The sequence below is a fragment of the Papio anubis genome, unplaced genomic scaffold, assembly GCF_008728515.1.
Source record: "Papio anubis isolate 15944 unplaced genomic scaffold, Panubis1.0 scaffold249, whole genome shotgun sequence".
In the NCBI taxonomy this organism is placed as follows: Eukaryota; Metazoa; Chordata; class Mammalia; order Primates; family Cercopithecidae; genus Papio; species Papio anubis.
In genome coordinates this window covers 43,086-52,535 of record NW_022162556.1, presented here as the reverse complement: position 1 = coordinate 52,535, position 9,450 = coordinate 43,086, and the positions used below count along the sequence as shown (strand labels likewise).

Below are 9,450 nucleotides of genomic sequence, written 5' to 3'. Positions count from 1 at the left end.
CCTGCCTCAGCCTCCTCCGTGAGCCACCACGCCTGGCCTAAAAATTTATTTCCATCCCATGGAAAATGTTCTTTTAGAACTCCATTGATATGTGTAGCTATGTAAGTAGTATGTGTATGTGTGTGTGCATACGTATATATACGTATGTCTATATATATATGTGTATATACATGCATACACCACTGCTTACATGTATATACACATACATGCTACTTACATACATGTATCTAGTCATGTATGTATACATGTGTATATGTATATTACATGTATACACATATTTTTTATATATGTTAATAGTACTTTTCAGTGGTAGGATTATAAGTGATCTTTATTTTCCTTACATTTAAAAAAATTCAGTGCATTTTAAAAAAATAATAAAATATGTTTTAAACAACTATTAATACATTTTCAGAAAAACAGGATGAAGTTGTCTATGACAATCCATGTGAAAGTCCAGAGGAACTTAAAGTCATTGCCTGTGTGGTGGGGCTGCAGGACGATAAGAATCTGGAAGTGAAAGAACTCAGAAGGCAGTGCCAGCAGCTGGAGTCTAAGCAGGGCAGGATCTGTGCCGAAAGAGCGTCTGTCAGGAGGAGAAAGGGAGGGACGCTCAGAGCGCCTTTCTTTTCTTTTCTCTTCCAGAGATTTATTATTGTATGAAGGATAAAGAGGTATTGAAATAAGGTTTTTACTGTCACAGTGATTAATTTTTTGTGTGCTTATATCCTTATCTATGGCTATAGTTAAAATGCTTTTAAATATTTTTCTTAAAAATATTATTTATTTCTTTTGGGATTTAAGCATTTAGCAAATCTCAAGCTTTTAATGTATTCATTCAACAGCTATTTGTTGAATGCCCATTGCATACACAGGAACTTTATTTTTATTTTTTTGAGACAGAGTTTTGCTCTGTCACCCAGGCTGGAGTGCAGAGGCATGATCTTGGCTCACTGCAACTTCCGCCTCCTAGGTTCAAGTGATTCTAGCTGGGCTTACAGGCATGTGCCGCCACGCCCAGCTAATTTTTGTATATTTTGTAGAGACAGGGTTTCGCCATGTTGGCTAGGCTGGTCTTGAACTCCTGACCTTGAGTCATCCGCCCACCTTGGCCTCCCAAAGTGCTGGGATTACAGGTGTGAGCCATGGCCCCTGGAGCACAGGTACTTTAAAAACACAATAGGTAGAAACTCTATTTCTAATAAACAACTATAACAATTCTAAATGTATTGTACTGTAAATTATTCAGTACACAAAACAATTACAGATAACAATATTCAGCTCACCTCAGACCTTATATTTGGTGATTTTTTCTTAATTTTTAAAAATCCATGAATACATAAAAAGATAACACTAAGAAATTTAATTTTTTTCTGACAGAAAAGGAAGCTCATATATATCATTTTTATGCAGACTTTTATATGTATTTACTCATATTTACTATACTTTTCTCCTTATTATTATTATTTTTTTTTTGAGACGGAGTCTTTCTCTGTCTCCCAGGCTGGAGTGCAGTGGCGCGATCTCGGCTCACCGCAACCTCTGCCTTCCAGGTTCAAGTGAGTCTCCTGCCTCAGCCTCCCATGTAGCTGGGATTACAGGTGCCTGCCACCATGCCCAGCTAAGTTTTGTATTTTTGGTAGAGACGGGGTTTCACCATGTTGGTCAGACTGGTCTTGAATTCCTTACCTCAAGCAATCCACCTGCCTCACCCCAATCCCGAAGTGCTGGGATTACAGGCATGAGCCACTGTGCCCAGCCTACTATAATTTTCTTATTAGAATTAAGAAAACATGAAAATTGTGACTTTTGTGGCTTACAAAAATGTTAAGTACTCTTCCATGTAAATACAAATACTTAAAAAGAACTTGGCTATGTGCCGTGGCTCATGCCTGTAATCCCAGCACTTTGGCAGCCTGAGGTGGGAGAATCACTCAAGGCCAGAAGTTCGAGAGCAGGGACAACGCAGTGAGACCTCATCTCCATGGTGCGCACCTGTAGTCCCAGCTACTCAAGAGGCTGAGGCAGGAGGATTGCTTGAGGCCAGGAGGTTGAGGCTGCAGTGAGCTATGATTGTACCACTGCACTCCAGCCGGGGTGATAGAACAAGACTCTGTCTCTAATAAAAATTAAAAATAAAAAATTTTGTTAGAAGAGTATATTCTTTGCATGTTCGTATTTAAGAATCGTACTTCTGGATTTAGGAACTGTTATTCAGAGGATTTGAAGATACATAGGCATTTGCCCTTTGCTCCACATTTCAGAAAACCCATGAGCCCCAAGAAGAGTCTCCTTTGGCACTCCCATGTTGCTGCGGAGGAAGAGGTGCCTCTACTTCCTTGGCAGTTATCTATCTATCTATCTATCTATCTATCTATCTATCTATCTATCTATTTATCTATCTATCTATCTACATGTATGTGTGTGTATGTATATATATCTCTCTCCTATGCCTTCTCTTATCCAGACTTGGAGCATTAACCTTCACTCTCAAGATATAATCACTCCCCTTATCCCATTTAGAGGAGCACTTCCCACTGATTCTGGAACTGTTGGAATTTGGAAGGCACTTGGTTAATAGAATGGTAGTTCAGGTGAGCTCTCAACTTGGGTTCAGATCACAGCTTGGCCACTTAGGTAGCCACGTGACCTTAGGCATATTACTTCAATCTCTTTTGAGCTCACGGTTTTCTCATCTGTTAAAAGAGGATGATAGGCCGGGCATGACACCTATAATCCCAGCTACTCGTGAGGCTGAGGCAGGAGAATTGCTTGAACCCAGGAGGCAGAGGTTGCAGTGAGCTGAGATTGCGCCATTGCACTCCAGTCTGGGCAACAAGAGTGAAACTCAGTCTCAAAAAAAAAAAGATAATAGTGGTAATAATACAAATTTCATATGAGGATAAAGTAGGGTAAGGCATGAAAAGTACTTGGCATTGAGGCTAAAACCTACTCAATAGATGTTAGTATTATCTGTGAGTATTACTGTATTTTTTTTACATAGATCAAGGATTTTATGTACATATAGTATATTATATATTGGTATAGTGAGTGGTTAAGCACAGGTGAAACACAGTTATTACATAATTTTTCAGGTATTTGTTGGTTGCTCTGCTTTTGTAGGTATGCTTGAAAATGTAGTTAGTATTTAGAATGTTATGGGGAAATACGTTTAAAACAATCACATTAAAACATTGTTGGGACACATCCCATTTAAGAATGGGGCCTGCCTGTATGTCCTCTCATGGTTGGCGGATTGTTTTTCATCTCTTAAAGCACTCTGCTGGGAACAAATTATTTCCACAAGCAGCCAGGCAACTCTCATCATAGACTGTGGAGGAGACAGTACCACTGGGCCACGCCAGAACTAATATTAATGAATGCCTTACGCTACAGCCCAAATGCAGTGCTTTTTTCTTTAAACCTTTTATGCTACACCAGGGTAATATTAAAAACCATGTAGGTGATTTGTATTATTCCACCAGGATCAGTGCAAAGAAAATCATCAGCTCAGATAGCAACAGGCTGAAGAAAGCGTAAGATGCTCTTGTCAGCATCACAGTATTCAGATGATGAGTCTCCTCCGAAGGAAAATGTTCTGTTTGTGTAGCGTGACATGCAGGCCTAGACTTGTGGAAACTGGAGTTGCGTTGCCCTGGACCTGCAGCTGACAGCCATTCGCCTCCAGGCCTGCAGCCTGGGCGCAGCCTTGGGGTGGTAAATGTTGGGGTACAGCCTCTTTCTTTGTCAAAACATTTTTATTGTATGCCAAGACATTTTTTGTAATGTGGAGCAATTTACAAATATACATTTGTTTCAATATAGGAAAGAGACAAGATAAAAAAAGAGGAGCAAAAGAAAAAAGAATGCATCAACCAAGAACCTCAAAAAACACTCCAATGATTGAGAGCATTTAAAGATGTAAGTTACGTAAACAGTCACCTCATCTACACTTCTGCGGAAATAAATGAAGACCACCCTAAAAAAAAGGAAGAAAGTGTAAAGTATTATAGAACAGGTCATCCAGAACATGAAACGTTTAAAAAATACCATTATTTCTGGTATATCAATAAAGAACAACAACAAAAATAGAATATACGTGGTTCAAAACCCATGATATAAAATAACTGCTGTTTTTGATATCACAGCACGCTTGGGTTCCTGCTCTGCGCTCCTCACTGAGTAGTCCTAATTGGCCCTGGTGGTTTAGATTGGCAGGGAAAACTGAAAACTGTTCAACTCCCTTGACTTTAGCTGGCATTTCCTCTCATATGTAATAAACAATTCTTTAAAATGTTATCCAGGCAACATTGTGATATAAACGTAGTGAAAGTGCCCTGTTAAAAGTAAAATGTGTTTATTTTTTTTTATATCTACAACTTTCTTTTTCCTTTTTTTTTTTAAGTATACACTTATGAGGATAATGTTATTTTTTTATGCCCGCTGTTCCAGGCCTACATTTGTATTTCCTCCACAAAATGATCCTCAGTCTGTAATTTTTTTTCTATTTCTTGACTTTATTATTAGAGATACAGTCCTTTTAATAAAAAAAGCTGCTTATGAAGATTCAAAAACTAATTGTTTGCTTTTATTATTTTTAATTGACATAATAATTGTACATATTTATGAGGTATAGTGTGATATTTTGATACAGGTATATAATGTGTAATGATCAAATCAGGGCAATTAGCATATCCATCACCTCAAACATTTATCTAAAGGTAAATAGGTTTTTTAAAACAATGTAAATAGGGAGTCAGGTGCGGTGGCTCACGCCTGTAATCCCAACACTTTCGGAGGCTGAGGCAGGCGGATTACTTGAGGCCATGAGTTTGAGACCAGGCTGGGCAACATGGTGAAACCCCATCTCTACTAAAAATACAAAAATTAGCTGCGCATGGTGGCGCAAGCCTGTAGTCCCAGCTACTTGGGAGGCTACGGCACAAGAATCACTTGAGCCTGGGAGGCAGAGGTTGCAGTGAGCTGAGCTTGCACCACCGCACTCCAGCCTGAACAATAGAGTGAAACTCTTCTGTCTCAAAAAAAAGGTCAGTAAATAGGAGCTTATTTAAGAATATCATTGAATTTACTGACTATAAAACATAGACCTGCTTTCATTCCCCAGCCCCTTCACAAAGACCCAAGTTTATTGTAGCCCCAAAAAAGGAAACAACCCACTTTATCCCAGAAAAGATTCTGGAATAGGTATCAGATGCCTTCCATATACCAGGCGCCATGCTAGGCACTTCACATTCACTCTCACTTACTTCTTGAAACAGCCTTGTGAGACATTTTCATCACCACTTTACAGATGAGTAACCAAGGTTCAGAATGGTTGGTTATACAACTTAGTTCAAGGTTAAACAGCAGGAATTGAAGCCGGGTCTTACTCCAGAGCCACACAGAGCTTCTCAGCCTGGACAACACATCCAGATCCCCTGGGGAGCTTCTCCTAAGTACTAAGGCCCAGCCCCACCCACAGAAATTCTGATGTGACTGCCCTGGATCAGGGCCTGGGTGTGAACTGCAGCGGGAAGCATGAATTGAAGGAGCTGCACGAATACCAGATGAATGCAGAGCCAGTGAGGTGGAGAGGAACTGGCTGGTCGCCGTCACCAAGAGAGTGTCGATGAACAGAATGGAGTCAGTCTGGAGGAAGGGATCCAAGGGCAGCCAGCCTGTCTCCTCAGCCCTCACTCAGATCCAGGAATTGTTTGGCAACACAGAAGATTACTTTTTCATGCGTGGGTGACATGAAAACGGGAGGAGTAGGCAGATTTAAGAGGACAGAATCAGGCATCCTAAGCTCCCAACGAAACTGGAAAAATTAGTTAAATGCTAACAAGTTCACCCAAAATTGGGACAAATTACTGGTGTTCTAGTCCAAAAAAAGCCCATATGGAGGTATGCACTTTGCATGGGGTGATAGGAAAGTCTGTGGGGCTTAAATCTTGGGTAAAATAATTTGAGAACTCGGTTTCCTTCAGCTTAGTGAGTCACCCGTGTGACGAGAGCTCATGGGCTTTTGGGATGCATGGACAGCAGCATCCTGTGTAGAATAAGGGAGTTCTGTGTTTACCAAGAAGTGCCACCCTTGAAGGGGACATAGCCAATTTGAGCACATTTGGAAGGGAAGAAGTAGGAGGGGGAGAAAACTAGAAATAAAATCATTTGATACATGGTATCTGTTGAGATCAAGGAAGTTTTCTGAATGTCTGAAGGGCTGCATGAGGTAAAGGCTTCAATTTATCGTGAGTGGACAGACTGCCTGTGAAGTATAAGGCAGAACTCGGCCAGGCACCGTGGCTCACGCCTGTAATCCCAGCACTTTGGGAATCTGAGGGAGGCAGATTGCTTGAACCCAGCACTTTGAGACCAGCCTGGGTAACAAATCAAGACCCCGTCTCTACAAAAAAACAAAGGCAGAACTTAACAGTCCAGAGTAACAGTGACAGGCTGTAGCTGGGATGCCACAGAAGGCATCCTTGGGTGGTTCAGGGAGCCCCAACATCAGGGATGAGCTGATCAGTTGGATGGAGATCAGTTGGATGGAGATCAGTTGGATGACCACTGGAGTTTAGCCCTCTGCCCAGTTTCCGGGATTCCAATTCTGCTGGCATGCTCTCTGACAGAAGGCTGCAGGACGGCAGCTGCATGGCTGTGTCTACATCAGGGAGGTTTGGGGACTTGTTGCCATGACATTGCTATTTGTCCTGAAAGGAGCAGAATGAGAGAGAAATGGAAATATTCCTTGAGTTTATCATGGATTGCATGGTTTTTTGTGTGTGTGTGTGTGTGTGTGTGTGTGTGTTTAGGTTTGCATTAATAGGATCATATTGAATGCATCCTTTGCCAGTTTCTTTAACTTAGGTTTTTGAGATATATTCATGTTAATATGTACAGAGCTAGTTCATTTTAATGAGTTCATAGTACTACATTTTATGTTTTATTGGCTAATCAGTGCCTTCTTTAGGGCCCTCCTCTCAAGATTAGCTCTTTGTAGGACTAGGTTTTTCTTTATCAAATGAATACCTGAAAGACCAGAACTTTTTCAATTTATGTTTTTTGAATTATGAAATTAACTCTAAACCTAAAAGTTAGAGAAAAGAAATATCCACAGGCTGTTATAGCTGCCACTTGGATGTCCACTGTGCTGGCATTTTTCATAGAGGTTTTCTCATTTTTAATCGTAATACATATTATTTTATATCTGGTTTTCATTGAACACTGTATCATCCGATTTTTTCAGATGTTTCAGGTATTGTACTAGTCACCACTTTTTATGGCTACTTAATAGTTTGAATAGATTTGTCATAATTTTTCAACTAATATCCTATTATTCGTATTTTAGCATTTCTAATTTTCCATACTAAAAATTGATGACTATTTTCCTCTATACGTATGCTTTCATATCTTCATTTTACTACAGAGAAGGTAATATTTGATCAAAGGATCTAAATGCTTATCTTTTAACCCATGAAAAATGGATTCGGTAGCAAGGATGGCTGTACAAACAAGAAGGAGCCGCTTTGTGAATTAGACCATCCATGCGTAGAAATGCATGTGTTTATAGATGTCTAGAAAGTTTCAGCATTTTGATGATTCCTCACCATGGTTTTTCATTTTCAGAAACGCCTAGCTCAATCTGTCCGAAACACCTCTGGCTCAGAACCTGTGGCTCCAAACCTGCCAGGTGACCTTTCCCAGCGAAGTGCTTGCCAGCTTCCTAGGCGGTGTCAGTAATTCACCCGTCCTCTAGGAAAACTAGAGGTGTTCCCCTGTCGGAAGCTGGTAACGTGAAAAGCCCCAAGTGTCAAGACTGTCATGGAAAGGTCCCTGTCCAGGTTTTTGTTCCAGTTGGTGATCAAACACATTCCAAATTCAGTGAGGAATTGTCACTGCCACTGCCTCCTCCTCCACCACCACCACCACCAACCCCCCCCATCACCCCCCACCACTGCCACCCCCTCCTCTCCCTGCTCTGTCCTCATCCTCTTAAGCTGCAGCTCATCAGAACTTAGGTTTCCGGGCTCCAGTGAAAGATGACCAGCCACTTCCTCTAGTGTGCCAAGCACCTGCTGAGAGACCACATGACTCCTTGGAAAGTTTTCCATGTCCAGGATCTATGGACGAAGTGTTGGCCTCCTTAAGGCATGGCAGAGCTCGTCTCTGGAAGGTGGAAGTGCTGGCGGTGTGTCCTCCCCACACCTCAGTCCATGAGCACATTCTGGCTGCCACAAGGCAAGGGGTCAAACTGAAGAAAGTTTACCCTGATATTGGCCCAAACCCCAGCAGCAAACCAACCACCAGCAGACACACCAGTGACCTTGAGAGGAGCATCAAGGCCGCGCTCCAGAGAATCAAGAGGTGTCTGCTGACTCTGAGGAGGACAGCGATGAGCAGGACCCTGGCCAGTGGGACCGTTAGGCTCAAGTTTGACAAAGGCACCCGCCACAGTAGGCTTGAGTAAAGTGGGTGAGGCTAAGACCTATTGAAAAGCGCACTAACAGGGTGCTGGTGGACAGGACACATAACACCCCAGAAGACCAGCGGGGCCTTGTGTGGGATGCTGCAGCTTTTTTTTTTTTTTTTTTTTTGAGATGGAGTCTCACTCTGTTGCCCAGGCTGGAGTGTAGGGTTTCACCGTGTTAGTCAGGGTGGTCTCGATCTCCTGACCTCATGATCCACTCACATTGGCCTCCCAAAGTGTTGGGATTACAGGCGTGAGCTGCCGTGCCTGGCCTTTCTGTTTTTTTTTTTTCTTTTGAGACTGAGTCTCACTCTGTCCCCCAGGCTGGAGTGCAGTGGCACGATCTGCCTCCCGGGTTCAAGCAATTCTCTGCCTCAGCCTCCTGAGTAACTGGGATTACAGGCACGCGACACCACGCCCAGCTAATTTTTGTATATTTAGTAGAGACAGGGTTTCATTTTCTTTTTTTTTTTTTTTTTTTTTGAGACGGAGTCTCGCGCTGTGTCACCCAGGCTGGAGTGCAGTGGCGCGATCTCGGCTCACTGCAAGCTCCGCCTCCCAGGTTCAGGCCATTCTCCTGCCTCAGCCTCCGAGTAGCTGGGACTACAGGCGCCCGCCACCACGCCCGGCTAGTTTTTTGTATTTTTAGTAGAGACGGGGTTTCACCATGTTAGCCAGGATGGTCTCGATCTCCTGACCTCGTGATCCGCCCGCCTCGGCCTCCCAAAGTGCTGGGATTACAGGCTTGAGCCACCGCGCCCGGCTGGGTTTCATTTTCTTGGCCAGGCTGGTCTTGAACTCCTGACCTCGTGATCTACCTGCTTTGGCCTCCCAGGGTGTTGGGATTGCAGGCATGAGCCACCGCACCTGGCCAATGCTGCAGCTTTTATGTGACACAGTGACTCTTAAAACTGGGGAGGGAAGTAGGGATGAGAGTTTCATACATCAGCCCATAGATGGGGTGTCAAGACCCATCGAAGTGT

General features: G+C 42.7%; 1 pseudogene; it reads left to right on the top strand.

The window, feature by feature from the left end:
• Positions 1-7,393: 7,393 nt before the first annotated feature.
• LOC101019661 lies at positions 7,394-8,514 on the top strand (annotated as a pseudogene).
• The last annotated feature ends 936 nt before the right edge of the window (positions 8,515-9,450 follow it).